This window comes from Crocuta crocuta, unplaced genomic scaffold, assembly GCF_008692635.1.
Source record: "Crocuta crocuta isolate KB4526 unplaced genomic scaffold, BGI_CrCroc_1.0 scaffold28, whole genome shotgun sequence".
Taxonomy (NCBI): Eukaryota; Metazoa; Chordata; class Mammalia; order Carnivora; family Hyaenidae; genus Crocuta; species Crocuta crocuta.
The window spans coordinates 2,377,147-2,399,530 of NW_027533256.1; the positions used below are offsets into that span (position 1 = coordinate 2,377,147).

General features: G+C 53.5%; 1 protein-coding gene across 1 annotated transcript in view; it reads right to left on the reverse strand.

Moving 5' to 3' along the window:
• Window positions 1-22,384, reverse strand: part of ZCCHC24 (zinc finger CCHC-type containing 24) — a 58,060-nt gene that overhangs the window by 22,549 nt on the left and 13,127 nt on the right. The window lies entirely within an intron of this gene.

The window sequence follows — 22,384 nt, forward strand, 5'->3', positions numbered from 1 at the left end:
TGGCAACGAGAGGAGGGAACAAAACCAGGACGGGCCGGTGTTTCACGCTGTGTGTCCGCACCCATGACCTGGCCCCAGAGGACTGTGCTGAGAAGGATTCTCCAGCTACCCCCTAGCTCCGCTCGGCAGACAAGCACGGTGTGACTGGGGAGAGGCCTGCCTCACGATGCCCGTGGGCTGGGAGCGACAGGCACACATGGCCCGTGACGGCATTCCTGGCCTTGGCAGTCCCTTAAAGATCCTTCTGGTGCAAATGTTCCACGAGGAGACAGCACACAGGCTGAGGGAGCAGACGGAGTTCGAGTCCTGGCATAGGACACCACTTCCTTCCACCTCTGGGCCTGTAACAGATGCTAGTCCTGTCCTGCCTGTGCCACAAGGCTGTTGTGCCTGCAAAACGTGGCCCTGGGTGCAGAAGCACTTGTTTTTAATGTTTATTTATTTTGAGAGAGAGAGAGAGAGAGAGAGAGAGAGAGGAGACGTGCAGGGGATAGGCAGGGAAAGAGGAAAAGAAAATCCCAAGCAGGCTCCATGCTGTCAGTGCGAGCCTGACGTGGGGCTCGATCCCATGAACTTGAGCTGAAATCAAGAGCTGGATGCTTAAGCGACTGAGCCCCCCAGACACCCTGAGGCAGAAGCACTTTATGACTCTTCCTCCAGGAAGCCTTCCCTTCCTGCAGCTCTCCCTGCAGACACACCCCTGCCCACTGCAGGGCTGCGGAGCTTTGCACATCTCTGTAGGAGGTATTTAGGATGCCCCACTTGGCCGGTGTGCCTGCTGCCCCCTCCTGAGTCCCCTCCCCAGGGACAGAGACCGTGTGGGATTCTTCTCTGATCCTAGGGCCCAGCATGGTTCTGGCACAGAGCAGGGAGCCTCTGGGGAGGAGGTGAAGGACAAAGTGACCATTTTGGACATTACTGTCAGCCTGAAAAAAGTAGCTGGAGGAAAAAGTCAGAAGGGGTTGGGGAGGCCTGGGGAGGGGGGCGGGCAGCAGCCTGGCGACTTCCTGGACAAGCATGCCGGCTGATGTTCCTGGTCCTCAGTGTGGCTATTGTCCCTGCCGGTCCAGAGACTGAGCTCAATAGAGCCTCTGTCCCTCCCTGGGCAGGCCGGCCCGCTCGGTGGCATCCCACCCGTGCAGCTGGGAGGCGAGGGCCGACACTTCCTGTCCCCACTGCGAGTGTTCAGAGGGGCGGGGGAGGGGAGGGGGCTCTCGAGACAAGTGCCCATCTATGTCCCCCAGAGGAAGGCTGCCCAGCTGGGGGAGGAGGTGGGAGAAGGGGCACCAGTGCGGGGGACTTGCTCACTCCTGCGTCTCAGCCTCTGTCCTCCCAACCAGCCTCCCTCTGAGCTGGAGCTGTCAGGGGGGCCACTCTGGCCTTCCCGCTCTTCCTTGCAAAGCCTGAGCACTTCCCACTGTTCCCTCAGGGCCTCTGTTCCTACTGTTCCCTCAGCCAGGACCGCCCTTCCCACAGACCTCCCCCATCACCCGTTCCTTGCTTCCTCCGTCCCTCGCAAGCCGTCCCTTCCTCAGAGGGGCCGCCCTGACGCCTTATCTGAACCTGACCTAACCCCACGGCACATCCATTCGAATCGACTTCCTTCCTGTCTGTCATTCCGCAAAGCGTGAGCTCCATCCTTCTCCGGCGGTTTCGCCACCGCCGGGTCCCTAGCGCGGGAACGAGGCCCGGCACCCACGAGACGCTCGAGCACACGCCAAGTGAGCTGATAAAGTAACACACTTGAACAGTGGTCGGCACGTCGAGAGACGTGCTCCGCAAGGGTAGAGCCCCGTGTTTGGGGAGCTCGGGGCCGGGGTGGCTGGGGAGGCGGCCGCAGATGTAGCGGAGTGGGGTCCGCGTGAGAAAGGCCGAGGGCCGGCGGGGCAGGACGCACAGGGTCTTACCCGGAGCCAGACCGCACAGCGCCCTGGGACCACGTCGCCCAGCCGGACAGGAGGCCAGGGGCCACGGGGCTCCAGCGGGGCGCATGGAGAACGGATTGAACTGTGGGGGGTGGGGGGAGGGACCGGATGTGGGGACACCAGTGAGGGAGGGGCTGCAGCCGAGTGCCGGTGAGAGGAGCAAGCGGCTGATAAAGGCCGGGCAGGGGCGGCAGAGAGAAGGGTGAGGGGCTCTGGAGACAGCCAGGAGACAGAGCGCCCCCGACTCAGCCCTCGGGAGGGAGAGCCAGGAGTCAAGAATGGCTCTGAGGTTGCCTGGCCTCGACCATCCGGTATGACTGTGGGGGTCCACCAGGGGCCCCTCCCTGAGGGTGGTTGGGGGAGGGGGGAAGGGGAGGGTGATGGCAGTGCCCTGAGGCTGGCAGTGACGGATAGAAGGGGGACTGGGCAGCGGACAACAGTGGTAGATGGCACAGCCTCAGGACAACTACCTGCCCTGGCTCTTTCCCGGAGGCCTGCCCTTAAGAGCTGCCTATAAACCTGTCACCTGAGCCTGTGTAGGGTGCCCTCCAGCACTGCACAGCCTGTGAGCGCCAGGGCAGAGAGCGGACCCCCGACCCGGTCCGACGCAAGGGGAAGTCTGAAGCAAACACAGAGGGGGAGGGAGGAAGGGCAGCCACTTGCGACAGCCTTCCCAGCACCTCCTGGAACGTCCTTGTCAGCGCTTGGGACCCCACCAAGCTCCCTGAGAGGGCCTCTCCCTGAGAGTCGCAGTGCCATGGGAGAGGGCTGTTCAGTCTGACAGTGGCCCCCTCACCGGGAGGGCACGTCGCCCTGCCCAGGGATGACAGCAGGGCAGTAACTCGGTATAGGCAAGGCCTCCCGCCAGAAGCCCACCGCCCCTGGAGCTCACCCATTGTGCTCCTTACTGGTTCCAGACCAGCTTTCCCAGCCTCGCCTCACTCCCAGGAGCCCAGAAGGCTCGAATCACAGGAGCGGAAGGAACCTCCGAAGAGATCCTGGCACATGGGAGCCCTGGAGCAAAGCCTCCTTGCTCTGTGCACGAAGGGACATCGACCCTGGGCGCTGAGCTGGGCCCCGGGCCTTGGTGGCAGCGCCCGACAGCATGAGCCTTGATGCGATCGTGTGCACCGGCGTATCGGTGAGGCGTGTCCGTGCCCATGCACACTCGGAGCCCTGCGTATGTGTGCTGGGCGCAGGGCTGCACTGACCCCCTGCTCCACACCCATCTCCACAAGCTTCGGTGGGTCTGGGGTAGCTCCAGCAGCAGGCAGCTCTGGTGACCACAAAGATCTGCACGGAAAGTCGAGAGAACCCCGCTGAAGGAAGGGAAAAGGCAACCCCTCTTCTCTGTTCTGGAAAAGGCCTTTCTGCTCCCCGGCTGCATGACGAGGCAGCCGCAGTCTATCTCATGAGCCGGCCAAGGGCAGAGTGAACGAGGGCTCTGGCCGTGCAGCTCCAAGCCCTGAATTCGAATCCTGCCTCTGCCACGGCCGGCAGCAAGAGCTTCGGGAAGTTTCTGAACCTCTCTAAGCTTCGGTTTCCTATCGCTCAAGTGGAAATAATGACATGCTTTGGGTGGGGAGTTGAGAAGATGTCATGAGCTTCTGAATGCAAAGTGCTTGGCCCAGAGTTGGAACTCAGTGACGAGTAGACCTCACCACCTCATCATCACTGTATGGACACCTGCCTAAAGCCTCAGATGTCCAAGGCCTTTGTACTTTCTTCCCTATCTTGCTACCTTGTAAAAACCCAGGAGAGTGTCTGAAATCCAAAATCACACTCCCCCAGGTGAATAGAAATAAGCCCACTCAGTCTTCCTTCAGCAAACACAAGAAACGGGCTGGAGCCAGACTCTGTGCTGTGTGTGAGGAGCCGGCAATGGACGGGGCTGCCCCCTCCCTGCCTATCAGATTTTCCTGTATAGAATCTCACTTAATCCTTTAACCAAACCAAACCAAGCAAAAAATAAATAAATAAAAAACAAAACAAAACAAAAACCCAACTCAGTTAATCTGTGAGTTAGGATCCACCAGTTTCTTCCGTGGAAAGGCCCAGAGAGGAGCAGGGACTTTCTCAAGGTCACATGGCGAGTACACCCAACCCGCTCCCAGCCCACCACGCTCTCTCTGCCTCCTGGTGTCCGAGCCTGCCGCACGCTGGCACATGCCAGCACCAGTCCTGGGGGAGTGTAACGGCAGACCGTATGGACTGGCAGGCAGGAAATGGCCACGGGAGGTCACGTGGGGCAGGGAGAGCCACTCCTGGGCCTGGTGAAATCTGCCACGCAACAGGCCATAAACGTGTGATACTGAATTCCTGGGCTGGTCCCTGTTAGCTCAGAGGGACCCAAAAGTTGCCTTTGTTCTATAGAAGGTCAATGGTTCTGTACAGAAAGCGAGCCCAAGAAGGGCTGGCTGGAAGGTACCTGGCAGTAGCTGGATACTCAGAGGAGTTCAGGTTGGGGGCACCAGCTTTACCGAGCAAGTCACCTCTTCTTCTGGGCCTGTCTTCTCCTCCAGAATCAGGGTGTGTGCCTGTATGTGTGTGTGTTTAGGGGAGATGCTTTGGAGGTGACAGACTCTAATGTCCGGGCCAAAGCTGACACTATGGGGAATGACAGGTCACTTTTGACATGAGGCCAACCCACTGGGTGAGGAAGAGATGCTGCTATCCACATAGCCCGCTGCCCTTTCCACTGCATGGTCAAATACGCCCTCATACCTGCCCCGCCCTCCACTCCCCTACCGCGGTGACAGAGCAGAGAGAGCTGTGGGGTCTCTGCTTTCCCTACCCCCACTCTTTCCCCCCAAGAGAGGCCGTCCAGGCTGAGCAGGGGAGGGGCATGCGTCCAAGCCTGCACAATCATCACCTTGTCTTGGGGAGACAAAGGCCAGGCTCCAGGCCCTGGCGGCCAACTGCATGGATGGAATGACAGATCACAGAGTTGCTGAATTTAGAATATTTTTAAAATGATAGTACCATGATAGCTTAGATTCTTAAACTCTTGGAAAGTCAGTATGACAGTGTGTGAGAATCAGAGATGCAGAGAATCTTCATTTTCAAGGACAAGAATAACAGCACATTGAAACACACACAAACATGGATGAGTTTGGAATGACACCGTTCACAGACAGACTGCAGAGCCTCAGACTCTTAAAGTCATACAATTCAGAACAACCACCCTGCGTGGAAGCCTAACTCCACAGAAGAGTAAAACTCTGCGATCACGCGATCCAAGATACTGTGTTATTGAACATCACACAGGGTTGGAAGGTCCGGGACCCCTGGAATGTTCGTTTCCGAGTTTCCTGGAATCCTGTCATCTCACATCCCCAGGACCTCAGAAGGACGATGATGGCCGTCTCACCTGCAGAAGCCCTTCCCTGGCCCCTGCTGGAGCTCCACACCGCTTCACACCTGGGCAAAGGTGCTTTTGCTCAGCTACACTCCAGAATCACCCAGAGAGCTGAAAAAACACCATGGTAAGGCCTACCCCAGATTTGCTGAGTCAGAATGTCTAGCACCAAATGTTAAAAAGCATTCTCGGGGTGCCTGGGTGGCTCAGACGGTTAAGGATCCGACTCTGGATTTCAGCTAGGGTCATGATCTCATATGAGATTCACGGGGCCGAACCCCTCGTCAGGCTCGATGCTGTCCGTACACTGCTTGGGGTTCTCTCTCCCTCTCTCTCTCTCCCCACTCCCCAACTTGAGCACATGCACTCTCTCTCTAGCTCGCTCAAAATAAATAAATAAACAAACAAAAATTCTCAAGGTGATTCTAATGTGAAGCTCAAGTGGAGATCCACTGATCTGGCCAACCTCTCTTCCACACTACAGACGAGCAAACAGAATACGAGTAACTGGACCAAGGACACTCACCTTGTGTTAGACTTGATCCCTACACCAAGGTCAAGTCCCTGGCCTTCACTTGCTTCCTCCACGTGGACCCCTTTGTCTCCAGGGCCCCTGTTGCCAACTTGCTGTGTCTACCTCACAGCCCCTCTGCTCCAGGGGTGCTCCCAGTTGTCCTGGGAACTTGGGGTCTCCCAAGTGGGCCAGGGTGCAGTGAGACACCTGGAGGCTACTAGGCTCACAAAACCAGCCCTCCCTTCCGCCTACCCTCAAAGCCCTCCACACTGGTTCAAAGCAGGGCTGCAGGGACATGTCGAAGGTCACCAAGGTCAATCCCCAGCCTCCAGAAAGGCCTGTAATAAAGAAATGCCACAGGCACAGGGAATCAGAAGGCTGGAGTCTTCTAAGTCACTAGCCTGCCGTGTGGCCTTAGACAAGTCACCTGGCCTATGTCAAAATGGTCTAAGGCAGAAGCTGGACTTCTGGAAATCCCTTTCAGCTCTGCTTCTTGACCTCACACAGAGCTTGAGGCTTCACATTCATGGCTTCACATAGAAGGGTGCGAGAGCCTTCAGCATCCTGTGCTGGCTCGTTCCCAATTAGTAAGTTCTCTCTTCTGTCCAACCTGAAACCATTCTGGCCACCGTCTCAGCCCTTTGCCCTTCTGCAGTAAGAGAGAGACCATCTGGGCACAAGTGCCCTTCACCTGCTCACAGGAAATCCCCAGTCCTCGCACCCCCGCTGAGATGCACCCCCTCCCCTCCCCTGCTGCTGGTGCGGCCGGCCTTGTGGACTCAGATGGGGGCTGTGCTCCCAAGCACACAGGGATGGCCCCCTCGGGGGGCTGCTGGAGCCTCTGCTCATTCCCAGTTGTAATCTGATGGGCTCATGTCAGGAGTCCTGCTCGGCCCAAGCGCTTCCTACAATGAGATGGGGATTTCCACCCAAGAACCCCTATCAGGCTATGGGAAGCAGGCCCAAGAGGCAGCCTCACAAATGGGGAAGTGGGAGCCCAGATATTCCTTAGACCAAACTGTAATGTGCCTAAAAGTCACCTAAAAGCTTACGAGAAAAAAATGCCAATTTCTCATTCAGCAGGTCTGGGGAAGGGCCTAGGTTTCTGCATTTCTGGCAAGCTCCTGGCCGTGCTGCTGCTGGTCCGCGGACCACACTTTGAGAAGCAACCTTATAGATGTTCAAAAATAAACATCTTCTTAATCCTAAGACCCCCTTGCTTCTGTTCAGCTCAGCCAGCCATTCCTGGTGGCTCATGAGATCCACACAGCAGCTCTGCGAGGCTGACGGGATGCCTATCACTGGGTCCACTGTGCAGAAGGGGAAACTGAGGTGCAGCAAGAGCAAGGGGCTTGTTGAAGGCCTTCTACGCTCTCTCCTCTAAACTCCTCCTCCCGTGGTTGGTTAGAACCACACACCTTAGCAATGAGTGGCCTGACCCAGAGACTCCCTATACAGACCTGCCATGCAACTGTAGAAACATGGAGGGGGAGAAGCCAGCTCCTCTGCCCTGAGACTGCTCGGGGGTCCCCAGGGGCCCTCACTCAACTGTGCTGACTACTGATCTAGTTCCTGGTGGGCTCAGATGGTGGAAAAGAAGCTTAGGAATCAGCAAGACTACAGAGCCACGCTCCTTGGGCTCAAGTCCCCGCTATGCCCTTGGCTCCTGTTGTGACCCTGAGGGAGTTTCCTGAGATCTCTAAGGACAATGACAATGTGCAAGGATGCAGCTCGGTCCCTGGCACATGGAAGGTACTCAGCCCCCGTTAGCTCCCTGCCTGCCTTGCCTTCCCCACATTCAAGGGGAGTCTTGCCCATTTCTTCCTTCCTCACAAATTTATGGCTGCACAGCCTCTGAAACAAGACTATCTGGGACAGCATCTGTGCTGTGTGACCCCGAGCAACTCACTTAACCCCTCTGCACAATGGGGAAAATAGGCTCCCCAGCCCAGAGGGCCGTGGCAGGAAGCAGATGAGTCAACATGTGTAAAATGCTTAGAGCGGCACCTGGACATAGTGGAAGCTTCCCGCACACGCAGCTACTGGCTTTAATATCCCTCCATGTGACGGCCCAGCTCTGCAGCAGGTGCTACAGTCAGCGGGGGGTGGGGGTGGGGGGGGTGGTACAGTGTGTACTCACTGTGTACCAGGACTCCCTGGACCCACCCACCCCTGCCTCGAGATCATAATCAGAATACAAAATACTAAGCAGGTTTTGTGAGGATCTTTGGGGAACACAGAGGAGGGAGTGACTGACAAATGGGGAGAGCTCAAAAGGCCTGTGGGAGGATGGGCCCCCTGGCCCAGTTTGAGCTTCGTGCTCCCCAGCAAGGGACTTGGCCTTGCCCGAAGTCCTTGGCCCGAAGAACTCAGGCTTCTGTCAGCTTTGACTCCCTGTCATCACGCTCACCGCCTTGGAAACCCCCTCCTCACCATGACCCCCAACTTGTGGGATGAGAGACACCTGCTCCCAAACAAAGCCTCCCTCCATAGCGAAAGCCAGGAAGTGCCAGGAGGCAAGGCCACGAGGAAAGCCCGGGGCAAGAGGGGGGCTCGATTTCTCCACAGCCTGATCTCTGCCTGGGTCATAGCACAGCAGGTGCATCGTGTGTCCAGGTGCACGGACCCGTTCTTATGGGCAGAGAGGGGCAGCGGGAAAGCCTGGGCCCCAACCGGGCCGACTTGGCCTGATCCTCACCAACTGTGACACAAGTTACTTAGCCTCTCTGTGCTGCTTTGTTACAAAACACAAGGAGAAAGAAAGGAAGTGAGGGAGAGATGAAGGGAGAGAAGAAGTGGGCAGACGGACTACAGAAACCACCCAGGCTGGGGTGAGAATCACATCGGCCAGTGATGGAGGCGCTCGGTAAGCCAGCAAGAGGGAGGTCTCATTTCTCCTGGCCCTGCACCCCATGCCATGGGCATTCCTTCCCTGCGCCCGCTGCCCCATTTCTCTGCAGCCCAAACCTGAGCACAGGGTGGGGGGGCCTGTGGGGAGAGAGCCCAGCTCATACAGGCAGGCCAGCTCAGTGATGCCAAGTCCCCCAAACCAAAACCACGGGGTGCAGGAGAGTCCAACACAGGCTCTGTCCCTGGGCACCACCCCAGATGTGGTAGGAAGGGACGCTGCTGCCGTCCCAAACCTATCTCCAAGACGGGGCACAGAAGAGGGCAGGGGCCAGGGCAGCCCCGGGCCGACACGCACCCAGAAGCCCACCTACCTCACTCACCTCTAATCACTCCGGCAAACATTCTGTGAATGGATGCTCACCAGGTGAGGGGCAAACGGCACACCTTTACCGTTTTCAAAGCACGTTTGCCTGGATCTCCTAGAGGTCCTGACGCGGGCTTCCTGGCTGACCCCACTTCCGAGGCTGGAGCGGCGTGTGGGCTCGACAGCAGGACAGATGCGAGCAGCCGCCGAGGAGCAGGCCTGGGACAGAAGCTCAGGTCTTCCGACCCCAATGCCCGTGCGCGTCCCCTCTGCCAGCCAGACAGACACAGACCCTGCCTGCAGTCGGGCCCCGGGAAAGTAGGAGAGAGGGTTGTGTGAGGACTGGCCTGGGGCTAGGCAGGGCTCAGCAAGGCAGGGGGCATGGAGGGGGCTTGGGGGGTGGGAAGACAAAGGATGCTCCACAGGAGATGCTATGTTTGGGCCGGGCCGGGAGAAGACGACGGAGAAAACGAGAGTGAATTAGCAGCTGAGGGCACGGCCCAGGCAGAGTCCCGGGGCCTGGGAAGGCTCGGCAGGGCTCAAGAGGCAAACAGACGGGGCCCGCCTCCCGGGACCGCACTGGGGCCACCTTCCAGGACTGGGGCAGAGCAGAGGCCACATGATGAGGGGCGTTATCCGTCCACTGAAGGCCTGCACTGGGGAGCTCAGAGAGGAGAGCCCAAGGGTCTAGCACAGCTGGGGAGGCGCCTGAGGGAGGAGGGTTGAAGCTGGGCTCTGAAAGAGGGGTAAAACGGAAGAGATTTGGGAAGGCTGTGCCGCAGGGCCAGGGAGGGGGGAATGGCATGAGCGAAGGCAGAGGCTGAGAGTCCCAGGTGCGCGTGAAGACGTGCAGGTGTGGCTGTGCACCTGTGCGTGTGGTTAAGCGGTCTGGCAGGGGTGGGGCAGGGAAGAGGAAAGAGGAAGGTTCGGTGCCTGTTTCGTCGCAGGCTGCTTCTCATTGACCTCACACCAACCCTGTGAAGCCAGGCTCTTTACAACTGAGGTCAGAGAAGGCTCAGGAGGCTCAGCAACGTTCCCGGTTAATACTAACAAGAGCTGTCATTTATGAACGCTGGGTGACGCCGAGCTCTGTATCAGTTGCTTTGCCTACACATTTCCCACAAACACCCTACCAGGTAAGTGAGCCCATTTTACAGATGCCTGGGTGGAGGCGTGCAGTGTGCACAAGGACACGTGGCTGGGAAAGGGCAGGAGTGTGGTCTGGGCACGGCTCTGTGAAATTCTACTGCCCTGCACTCTTCCGTCCTCAAGGAGTTTGAGGGGGTCAAGGGATGACCTTGTCAGAACCTTCATGGGGCCCGGAGAACCAGCCTGAGCTACACCAAGAGGAAAACGACTGGATGGGAGGTGCAGGCCAAGGCCATGGGCAGGTGAAAATTAATGAGTGAGGAAATGGGGTCCTTCGGGTGTTCAGAGGAGAGCGGTCCCTTTGGGCTTGGAGGACGGGGAAAAGCAGAGAAGGCTGCCTAGAGAAAGTGACACCGAAGAGCTATTTAGTCCAAGGATGCAACTGCTTGGCTCCAGCCCTCCATCCGCCCTGCAGATGGTTCAAGGACCATGGCTGGATCCTGGCTCCCAGTTCTGCCAACATGCCTGTCCCTCAGGGCCCGGGGGCAGAGGATTGAGAAGGTAAGGCCAACCGACACGGCAAGATTGCTGGGGGCTCCGAGTCACCATCTGTGGTCCACTTAAAAGGAGAACTGACAGCTGAGGATGTGAAACTGGCCCCTCGGACTCTTTCCTGCCAGGCCTGGGACAGCAGGAAGGATGTACAAGTGGTTGCCCAGGGAGCCCCCACGCCCTGCACCCCACCCCTGCATCCCTCCCCGCCCCCTGCAGCTGCTCCCGCTTGTCTGTGCCAGGGCCAGCACTCGGCCGCCTGGGCCAGTGGAAATGACAGCTCCCAGGAGGCCTTGGGCACCTTCCGGCCAGCCCCAGCCACCTCCTCCTGGAGCTCCTACTTGGGCAAAATAGAGCTTCCAGGACCCAGTCCCTGCCTTCCTGCCCCTCAAGCAAACCTGGGTGACCCAAAGACATAAGAGCCTGCCCCTGCCCCCATCCCAAGGCTCCTGAGAAAGCATGTGTGTGACGATCACATGGCCCCTTTAGGGCCCATCCCGGCGGCAGCCCCCTCCGTGGGACCAGGGTGGGATGGGGGGACAGGGTCCCCTCTGATAAGCCCACACCCCTGAAGCACTTTCTCAGATCTGAAACAGCAGAGAAATAACAGCAATGACGGTCATTAACACGACCGCAACCGCTAACACTTCACAGTGTGTATGAGGTGCCAGGCTCTCTGTTCAGCATTTCAGATAAAGTAACTCACTTAGCCTCACAACATCCCACAATCCTCATCTCACAGAGGAGGGAACGGAGGCCCGGAGACATTCCGTTAACTTTCCCATGGCCACATGGCTGGCACAAGACGGTGCTGGGGGTTGAACACGGGAGGGCTGGCGTCAGGGGCTGTGCGCAGAACCACCACGCCACAAGGAAGGGGTCTCAGAAGGGCTACTTCCACGGGGTCTGGGGTCCTTCTCCAACGTCAGCACCTATGCCAGTTGGGAGGCCCAACACCAACCCCCATCCACACCCATCCCGGCTAACATTCCCCAAACGCCTGAGACATTCCAGGTCCCGTGCCAAGCGCTGGAACATCGCAGCCCAAGCCCCCGGCCGGCCAGCCAGCTCCAGGGCTTGGAGGAAGACACTGCGATACCTGTTAGGCGCGCACGCAGCCGCCGGCCAGCCCTTCCTCGCTGGAGTCACAGAATGACACTGTCTGCCATGCCTTCCTCCTTACTTTCCTTCCTTCCTCGCTCTTTTGATCTTTCATAACATAGAGTCCTGACCCCGCGCTGTGAGAAAACCTCAGTTTCCCCACCGGCACACCAATGGCTCTGAATTCCTCAATGGCCCCAAGCCCAAGGCTCTGCAGGGAAAATTCTGCATACCCTCAGTCCCTCTGGCCCCAGAGCAAACCCAGGCCTGCAGCGAGGTCAGGGCTGGAATGGGGGGCCGGAAACCCCACGTGGAGATCAGACGTAGGCTGGCAGCCACAGCCCTCCCTGCCTCCTTCAGAACTGCACGGGGACCAGTCAGCTCCGGCCTGGGGAGCAGTCCAAGGTCTTGGGTCCAGGGGCTGTAGAGGTCGGAGTGGGGGACAAGGGGGCCTGGGCCAGCCTTTGCCTTTCCCTTGCCTGTCATCCCTTGCCCAAGCAAGACCCTGAAACTATTCAAGTCTCGCCTCTAAGGTTTCAGCTGTCCTCGGATCGATTCTCTGCCTGCTCTATTTTTCTTCTTCTTTTGCAATCTCCAAGTAACCCGAGCCGCCAGATGGGTGGGGGCGATGATTGTTTTCTGTCTGACATCTGGATTTCATTAGCAGCCCTGGGCATGCTGACTCAGGAAAGACAGCTCCCCGGGGCTCAGGCCCGCCCCAGACCTGGTCCTTCACCGGACGCGGGAGGCACAGGAGACGGCCTCCCCNACAGAGCCTGAGAGCCTGGAGAATTTCTGCTCGTAGCTCAGCACCTGATGGGAGCCCTGAGCGCCATGAGGGGGTGGACAGAGGGCTTAGAGACAGGATGCTGGTCCTGGCTGTACTGCCCCCATCCACACCGCAGCCTCCATGCATCCAGAGATGCTGAGCGGGCCACCAAGGCAGGGAGCCCTGCCCCAACCCCAATTCGCAGATACGTTTTGGAGATGAGGAATGGCGGCCCAGGGTGGTTGCCGTGACCCAGAGATGGCACTTTCTGACGGCGTCTGGAAGTGGTTCCCCCACTGCCAACCTTTGCTCGCCTTTCCTTGCCTAATGTGTGGCCTTATCGGCCGTCTGCGTTACTGGCCCGGTTTTATTTGCAGTCTAGCCTCCTCCAGCCCGGCCTCCGGCCTGCCCCCAGCGAGCTTTCAAAATGCCAATCCAAGCATGTCACCTAAACCGTTGGATGGCTTCTCCCTGCCCTCCAGATAAAGTCCAAGTTTATGCAGCTTGGCACGCAGGCCCTTCACCACCTGCTGTGGCCACACCTCCCGCTCCTCCCCTCAGGCACCCGGAGCGCCAGCCATAGCCAAGGGCTCGCGGTTCCCGGAAAGCATGCCCTCTTTATTTACACGCTTGCTTGGAAGCCTTCTCCGCCCCAGTTCCAGATGCCTCCTCCCTGGGGCTTCACACGAAGCCCCAGGCCGAGCTGGTCCTTCACTGCAAACCTCAGCCGTGGCCCTGATCACCCTGAACAGCCAGTAGTGGTTCTGTCTCTCCCACTGGGGGCAGGGAGAGCGCCTTATCAAGCACTGGCCTGGCATACAGCAGGAGCTCAGAAAGGGTCAGGCGATGGAAGCGTGTCCTGGGCCCCGCTCTTGTCCTGGACCGGTGATGTGTCCTGCGCAGAGGTGGCAGCAAGCGGAGCCCCCACCACAAACATACATCCCCACGCTGCGTGCGGCTGGCTCCGAGCAAAATGCTGCCACTCACAGCCTGTCCCACTGGTGTCTGCAGGTGGGTCCGGCAGGCAGCAGCCGGCTGCTGGGAGTTCCGCTGGCACCAGAGCCGCAGCCCTAGCCCCTCCGGCCTTCCTGACCCCACTGCGGGCCACAGACACCCTGGGGCGGGGCCAAGTGGTCCGATACTGCAGCCACAACCACTTGGCCAGACCAGGGCTCTCATGGCCTCTGCCCACCTCATCCCTATGCCTCCTTATGTCCAGCAACCCATCTTTTTCAAGAACCCGGACTTTCTGAGAATGTGGAGATCAAAGTCCAGGCGCTAAGGCCGAAAGATCATAGAACCTAATTTAAAACGCGTGGGCTCTGGCACGAAGAAGGCCGGAGTTTACCAGCTGTTTACCAGCCATGTGACCTTCAGCAAGTCATTGGACTTCTCCGGGCCTCAGCGTTATCATCCGGCAGTTGACCTGATGGAGTTTCTGAGAGAATGAAGTGAGGTAATACATACTGGACACCTAGCCCCGTGGTAAACGCAGTGCTCGGACTATTATCATTGTTGTTAATGTTGTCGTTGCCCTTGAACTGGAGGCCTGGGGCAGCGTGGAGACAGCAGCAGGCGCAGCTTTTTCAAGAACCGAATGGTAGACTTTCTTGGGCCAGTGCTGACACTGTCTGGAGAGGGACTCTGGCCCAGGCACAGCCCCAAAGCACAGAGAAGGGCTGCCCTTCAGCATCACCAGTGATCAGTTTCCAGCACCTTCTTCATCCGCTTCAGGGGGCTCCCAGTCTTCCCGTAGCACCTAGTCCCCCTCACACTGCCCCCTGGGGCATATGAGAAGCCCCATCAGTCCGATGGTTGAACCCGAACCTCTCTCAACCCTTAAGATTGGAAAGGAATCAAAGACCAGAGTACCAGGTTCCTGCATGCTCAGTAGTGTGTCCTGGGCCCAGCTCTTGTCCTGGGCACAGAGGGGGCACTCGGCCACAAACACACACACCCACGCAGGCTCACGTGCAGCAGGCTCAGAGCAAAATGCTGCCATTCAGGTCTTCCCAGTGTGCGACACTGGTGTGCAGAAGCCAATGCGGGCTGCACAGATAACGCTGCGGGTGAGCCCAGCAGACAGCGACCATGCCTCTCGTACAACCAGCTGGCATTTTTGCTGCCATAGAGCTGCAGCCCCAACCCACCCCAGCCTTCTTGACTGCACTGGGTGGCCTCAGAGTAGCTCCTGGTTCCCACTTCACTGTTGGCAGTGAATGCTTTAACCACACTCTCACTGCTCCCTCCCTCAGAGACTTGAGTTCCACAGGCGGCCTCAGGGCCTAGGCAGGGCTGCCTAGAATTCTCCACATTCTATGCCAGTCAGACCGTTTAAGATCCTAACAGCACGTAGGCCACTTAAAAACCAATCCACAAAAGGAGAGGAGAGAAAGGAGCATAAGAAATAGTTGAAGAAATAATGGCTGAAAACTTCCCAAGTCCAGCGAAAAACTTGAAGCAACACATCCAAGCCGCTCAACGGGCTCCAGGTGAACACGAAGGGATCTCCAAATAGACACATCATAGGAAAACTGCTGAAAGCTGAAGCAAGGAGATGTTGACAGCAGCAAGAGGAAAGTGACATGTCATTTACAATGGAATCCTAACGATGTTAACAACTGACTTCTCATCAGATATGATGGCAGCCAGAGGGCAGTGGGGTACCATTCAGTGTGGTCAAAGATTAAACACACACATACACACAACTGTCAGCCAAGAATTCTATACCCTGCAAAGATACCTTTAAAAAAATGAAAAGAAGATAATGGCACTCCCAGATAAACAAAAACACAGGATTCATTGCTGACACACCAGCCTTTCAAGAAACACTAAAGGAAGTTCTTCAGGTGGAAAGCCAGTGACCCCAGACATAATGCAAATACACATTAAAAAACCAGGAGTTCTCACAAGATGGTTATGTAATTATAAAAGATGGAATGTACACATATTTCTTGTCCTTCCTTCTCTGATGTAAAAAGCAAATGTAGGGGCCCATAGGTGGCTCAGTCAGTTATGCATCTGACTTCACGCAGTTCGTGAGTTTGAGCCCCGCACTGGGCTCTGTGCTGACAGCTCGGAGCCTGGAGTCTGCTTCAGATTCTGTGTCTACCTTTCTCTCTCTCTGCCCCTCTGCCACTCACGCTCTGTCTCTGTCTCTCAAAAATAAACATTAAAGGGATGCGTGGGTGGCCCAGTCGGTTAAGCGTCTGACTTTAGCTCAGGTCATGATCTCACGGTTGGTGGGTTCGAGCCCCGCGTCGGGCTCTGTGCTGACAGATCAGAGCCTGGAGCCTGTTTCAGATTTTGTGCCTCCCTTTCTATCTGACCCTTCCCTGTTCAACACTGTCTCTCTCAGAAATATTAAAAAAAAAATTTTAAAAAATACAACTAAGAGGCAAACGTAGAAAGCAATATGTATGTAATGTATTATTTGTCCTATAACGTATAGAAATGTAAGACATTTGCCACTAATAGCGCAGAGGAGGCAAGTAGAAGCAAATCTGTCCTGAACTAAGGAAATGACTCCAGGTGATAACCTGAGTCCACAGGGATGAATGAAGAGAGTGAGACACTGGAAATAAAAAGCTACCATAACAAAAACTGTGAACATATATGGGGCACCTGGGTGACTCAGTCGGTTAAGCGTCCGACTTCAGCTCAGGTCACGATCTCGCAGTTCGTGGGTTCGAGCCCCACGTCGGTCTCTGTGCTGACAGCTAGCTCAGAGCCTGGAGCCTGTTTTGGATTCTGTATCTCCCTCTCTCTCTCTGACCCTCCCCTGCTCATGCTTCTCTCTCTCTCTCTCTCAGAAATAAATAAAACATTAAAAAAAAACTGTGAACATATAATTGCTCTCTTTTCTTCTTCCAGGTTCTTTAAGACACATAAAATTACATAAAGGGGGAATTATAACAATTATCGTTGAATTACAACATACATAGATGTAACACGTAGAACAACAAATGCCACAAACATCTGAAAAAGAGAATAGAGTTATAAAGGAGTGATAGTTATATAGTTTATTGGAATTCAGTTGGTATAAATCTGAAGCAGATTTTATAGGTTAAGATATGTAAAATAAGCCTGAGAGCAGCTAAGAAGGAAATAGCTTTTTTAAAAAAAAAAGTGAAAAAGGGGTGCCTACGTGGTCCAGTCAGTTAAGCCTCTGACTTCAGCTCAGGTCATGATCTCACAATTCATGGGTTCGAGGCCCACGTCGGGCTCTGTGCTGACAGCTCAGGGCCTGGAGCCTGCTTTGGATTCTGTCTGTCTGTCTGTCTCTCCCTCTGCCCCTTCCCCACTTGCGCTGTCTCCATCTCTCTCTCAAAAAGTGAATAAACATTAAAAAAAATTTTAAAACAAAAAATACAGTAATAAACAGGGACACTTTATCACAATAAAAGGACCAATTCATCAGAAATTGATAAACGTATGTGTAGCTAACAAGGGAGCACCAGAATACATGCAATAATAACTGGGAGAATTGAAGAAAAACAGTCAGTTCAACAATAATAGAGATTTCAATACTCCTATACTTACAATAACGGATACAAGAATGAGGCAGATCACGAGCAAGGGGACAGAAGACATGAAGAACTCCGTACACCGCTAGACCTAACAGACACCTAGAGAACCCACCAACAAACAACGTCAGGATTCACTGTCTTCTCCAGTGCCCACGAACTGTTCTCCAGGACAGCCCGAAGGCTGTGAAACAAACTACAACAAATTCAGAAGCACTGAAATAATACGGAGTATCATTTAACCACAGTGGAATAAAATGAGAAATTATTTTTAAAAGATATTTGAGAAACTCACAAATAACGTGGGTATTCAACAACACACTTCTAAATGAGCAGTGGGTCACGGAAGAAATCACAAGGGAAATCAGAAAATACTTTGCAATGAATGAAAATGAAAATACAACATATAAGATTATGAGATGCAGCTCAGAGGAAGCTCCATACCTGTGCATATCAACACTAAAAACAGAAGAGGGGCGCCTGGGTGGCTCAGTCAGTTAAGCTGCTGACTCTTGATTTCAGCTTAGGTCATGATCTCATGATTCGTGAGACTGAGTCCTACATCAGGCTCTGCGCTGACAGCTCCCTCTCTCTCTGCCCCTCCCCCACTCACATGTGTGCATGCACACACCTGCTTTCTCTCAAAATAAACAAATAAACATTTTTTACAACTGGAAGAGAAAGACTATACTTTCAGGGAACATTTCTATGATTCATTACAAATAGAAGAAAGAGGGGCGCCTGGGTGGCTCAGTTGGTCCAACTCTTGGTTTAAACTCAGGTCACAAACCCTGGGGCATGGGATCAAGTGATCCCTGCATTGGGCTCTGTGCTGAGTGTGGAGCCTGCTAGAGATTCTCTCTCTCTCTCTCTCCCTCTGCCCCTCTCCCCTACTCATGCTCTTTCTAAACTAAACTAAACTAAAAGTTTAAAATAAAATAAATACAAATAGAAGAAAGAGGGAAAATCAGTAACGTAACCTTCCATCTTACAAAAATGGACAAAGAGCAGACTAAACCTAAAACAAGCTGAAGGAAGGAAATAATACAAATTCGAATGAAGAATTGAAAGCAAAGACTCAAAGAGGTATTTGCACACCCGTGTTCAGAGCAGCATTATTCACAATAGGTGAAAGATGGAAGCAGTCCAGGATGGAAAAATAGATAAACAAAATGTGGTCTACACACACACACACACACACACACACAAATACTATTCGTCCTTAAAAAGAAAGGAATTTTGAAACTTGCTACAACATGAATGAACCTTGAGGACATTATGCTAAGTGAAATAAGCCAATCGCAAAAGGACAAATGGTGTGCGATTCTGCTTATGTGAGTACCTAGAATGGTCAAAATCATAGAAACAGAAGGTAGAACAGTAGTTGCCAGAGGGGAGGGGAGGGAAAAAAGTGGGAAAGATTACTGCCTAATGGGTACAGAGTTTGATAAAATAAAGAGAGTTCCATGGATGGATGGCTGCAATGGTTACCCAACAGTGTGGGGGTTCAGGTGCCAACCCCCAAAGCAGTCAAAAATATGTGTATAACTCTTGACTTGCCCCAAACTTAACTACTAATAGCCTTACCAATAACATAAATAGTCAACCTATATTTTGTATGTTACCTGCATTCTCTACTGTATATAATAAAGTTTGCTAGAGAAAAGAAAATGTCATTAAGAAAATCATAAGGAATTAAAAATACGCTTGTTGTACTGCATTGTTTTTACTAAAAAAAAAAAAAAAAATCGGTGTATAAGTGAACCCACACAATCCAAACCAACATTGTCCAAGGGCCAAGTGTACTTAATGCCATTGAATTGTACATAAAAATTGTTAAGATGGTAAATTTTATGTTGTATTTATTTGACCACAAGTTTTAAAAAGATTACAGTGGAAGACAATGTAATAAAGAACAGAAAAAACAGTACAGGCAATCAACGCAATCAACTATACCAAAAGTTGGTCCTTTGAAAGGTTCAACAAAACTGACAAACATGTAGCTAGACTGACCAAGAAAAAAAAAAGAGAGAGAGAGATAAGGCTCAAATTACATGAATCAGAATTAAAGAGAGGGACATTATAACAGACTTTAGAGAAATGAACAGAATTATAGGAGGATATTATGAACAAGCGTATGCCAGTAAATTCAATAACTTAGGTGAAACAGACAAATTCTATAAATATACAAACGACACAAACTGACTCAAGAAGAAACAGAAAATCCAAATAGACCTATAACACAAAAAGAGACTCAATTCATAATTTAAAAGATCTACCCACAAAAAAAGCCCGAGCTCAGATGGCTTTACAGGTGAATTCTACCAGACATGAAAGAAGAATTAATATTAATTCTTCCCAAGATAGTGCAGAAAATAGAACAAGATGGTACACTCCCTAAATCACGGAACTGATAAATGCTATTATGTGGATGCACCTTGAGAGCAATATGCTAAATGAAAGAGTCCAGTGACCAACGACCACACATTATATGATTCTCTCTGAATGAAATGTCCAGAATAAGCAAGCCTATATAGAGAGAAAGTAGGTTATTAGCTGCTAAGGGCTGGGGAACCAGGAGATGGTGACAGCTGAAAAGTGTGAGGCTTCTATTTTATGATAAAAATGTTCTCCAGGGGCACCTGGGCGGCTCAGTCGGTTTACATCCAACTCTGGATTCGGCTCAGGTCATGATCTCACCGTTAGTGAGTTCAAGCCCCACATGGGCTCTGTGCTGACAGCATGAAGACTGTTTGAGTTTCTCTCTCTTTCTCTTCCCCTCCCCCACTTGAACTCGCTCTGTCTCTCTCAAAATAAATAAATAAGCTTAAAAAAATGTTCTATAACTGGGGTGCCTGGCTGGCTCATTTGGTAGAACAAATGACTCTTGATCTTGGGGTCCTGAGTTTGAGCCCTACATTAGGGGTACAGATTACTTTTAAAAAATACCACCTTTTAAAAAAAATCTATAATTGATTATGAAGGTACTAAAAATCAGTGACTTATATACTTTCAGTGGGTCAATTATACGGTATGTGAATTCTATCTCACTAAAGGTGTTACACAAAAAGGAATTTTCATTCCGCTTTTAAATATTATATATGCTGAAGTCATAGTACTCCGTGTGACAAAAGCCTTGTCCACCATTCTGCCATTCTAGAAGACCTGTATGGAGCACCTGTGTGTGACATCTTGGGCCAGCATGGGGGTACAGAGATGAATCTAGCCCAGCACCTGCCCCTGTGCTTGTGGTCAGGTGAGGGATGCGGCACATCTCATTATATTCCAGCCTGCCAAAATACCTAGTACCTTGCCAAGTACTTTACCTGGGACCTCTCCACTGTGACCCAAGGGAGGAAAAAAAAAAATAATGCTAACCAACATTTATTGAGTGCTTACTGTATGCCAGACGTTGTGCTAAGCACTTTCCATGCATTACCTCCTTGAATCTGCACAACAATCCTATGAGTTAGTTAGTGTTCTCATTAGCTTCATTTTCTAGGTGATAAAACTCTCATGAAAAGTGAAGGGAGGTCCTTGGGTCCCCAGGAGTCTCTGATAGAATCAGGTCTGAGATGAGGCTGGAAGAGGGCCTCGATCCGCTCAAGAGAGAAACTGAGGCCCCCACAGGGGATGGGCATCCCAACTGGATTGGTACGAATGCCCAAGGAAGGAAAGAGCACCAAAGTCCCAAGACTGCGGTTCTCACATATATTCTGCCCCCTCCTCAGCACTTCACCTCTTTGATACTTTGTTTGTTCAACTATAAGATGGGTACTCCTGTAAAACGGGTGCTCCTACTAACCTGTAAAATGCAGTACGCCCACTTCTGCGGGCAGAGTTCAGAGCCCTGCGCGAGCCAAGTGAACATGCCGTACAATCCCTATAAAGGAATGAGGAGGAAGACCCGGGGTTTTCACTGTGCTGGAAACTGCGAGGCACTGACACAAGGTCAGGGACACTCTGCTCCCTCATTTAGAAGAGCTCTGGCCCCTTCTGGAGAGAGGGGCGGGCATGTGTGTGCGTGCTAGCGCGTGCACACACACACACCCTTTCCCCCTTCCTCCACCTCTGCCTCAACATCCCTTGCCTTTGGATACTGGCCACCCTTATTCCACCAACCTGCCGACCCCACCCAAGCCCTCCTTCTCCTGGAAGCTTTCCCAGGCTGCTGGCTCAGCACTGTCACACCTCCTCGGAGCCCCCAAGGACCCCTGTTGCGGTCTGGACGTCACTGGCCTGCCGGGGTTAAAATTCCAGCTCCTCCACTGCCTGGCTCAATGATCCCATGTGAGTGCTTGATGCACACATAGCATCCCGTAACATGAGGCTAATGAGACGCACTGGGTAGTTGTGAGCACGGGCTGGAGGCAGGAGATGATGAGGTGTGGTGACTGCCTGAGAGTCCTCTCACAGGGGCTCAGCTGGGGAAGTGACAAGGGGCCGCTGCCTGGGTGGGCTATGGCCGTATCCTTGAGGACCAACCAAATCCTTGCTGCCCATTTGCCCCTGGACCCATCCAGAGAACCCCTAGGGAGTAGGGGCCTTGCCCTCTGCTGAGAGCCCCTCATGCCAAGGGCCCCCGGCTTGCTGAGCACACTGAGGCAGATGGGGCCCACTGGAGCGTGGGGCTGGAGAGCAGCCATCAACAGGCCAGCTCCCATACTCAAGGTCCGGGTGGGCCTCTCTTGCCCAGGGGTGGGAGGCGGCGGTGGGGGTGGGGGGTTTGAGATCACCGTTATCCACAAATCACTGGGGATTTTACTAAAATGCAGTTATGGGGGGGGCGGGCACCTGGGTGGCTCAATCAGTTGAGCACCCGACTTCGGCTCAGAGCCTAGAGGCTGCTTCGGATTCTGTGTCTCCCTCCCTCTCCGCCTCTCTCTCTCTCTCTCAAAAATAAGTGGCCATTTAAAAAAAATTTTTTTTAATAAAAGAGAAAGATTCTGCATTTCTAACAAGCTCCCCAGAGACACCGATGCGGCCGTGGCTGGCCACACTTTGCGAGGCAAGGACCTGACGCGGGGCCCGCTGTTCGGGGGCAGAGGGAGAGCGACCAGCCGGCCTGCGCCTCCCACGGGTCTGAAGGCACCCAGCCCCACCCAGCCCCACCCCAGGCTTCCAGCATCTGGAAGGCAAGGCTGAATGGGTTTTCTGAGTTTCCAGGATCCCATTTCCATTACGTATGTAAAATTAAAGTAAAAATACACATTATAAAAACATTAGAAAACAGGAAAAATAATAGGAAAACAAAGTCACTGATCATCTCGTAACGTATGTCAAACAACGTTAACCTCTCTCTCTCCCCAAGATGCCAAAGCCAGGGTCCTCTCAGG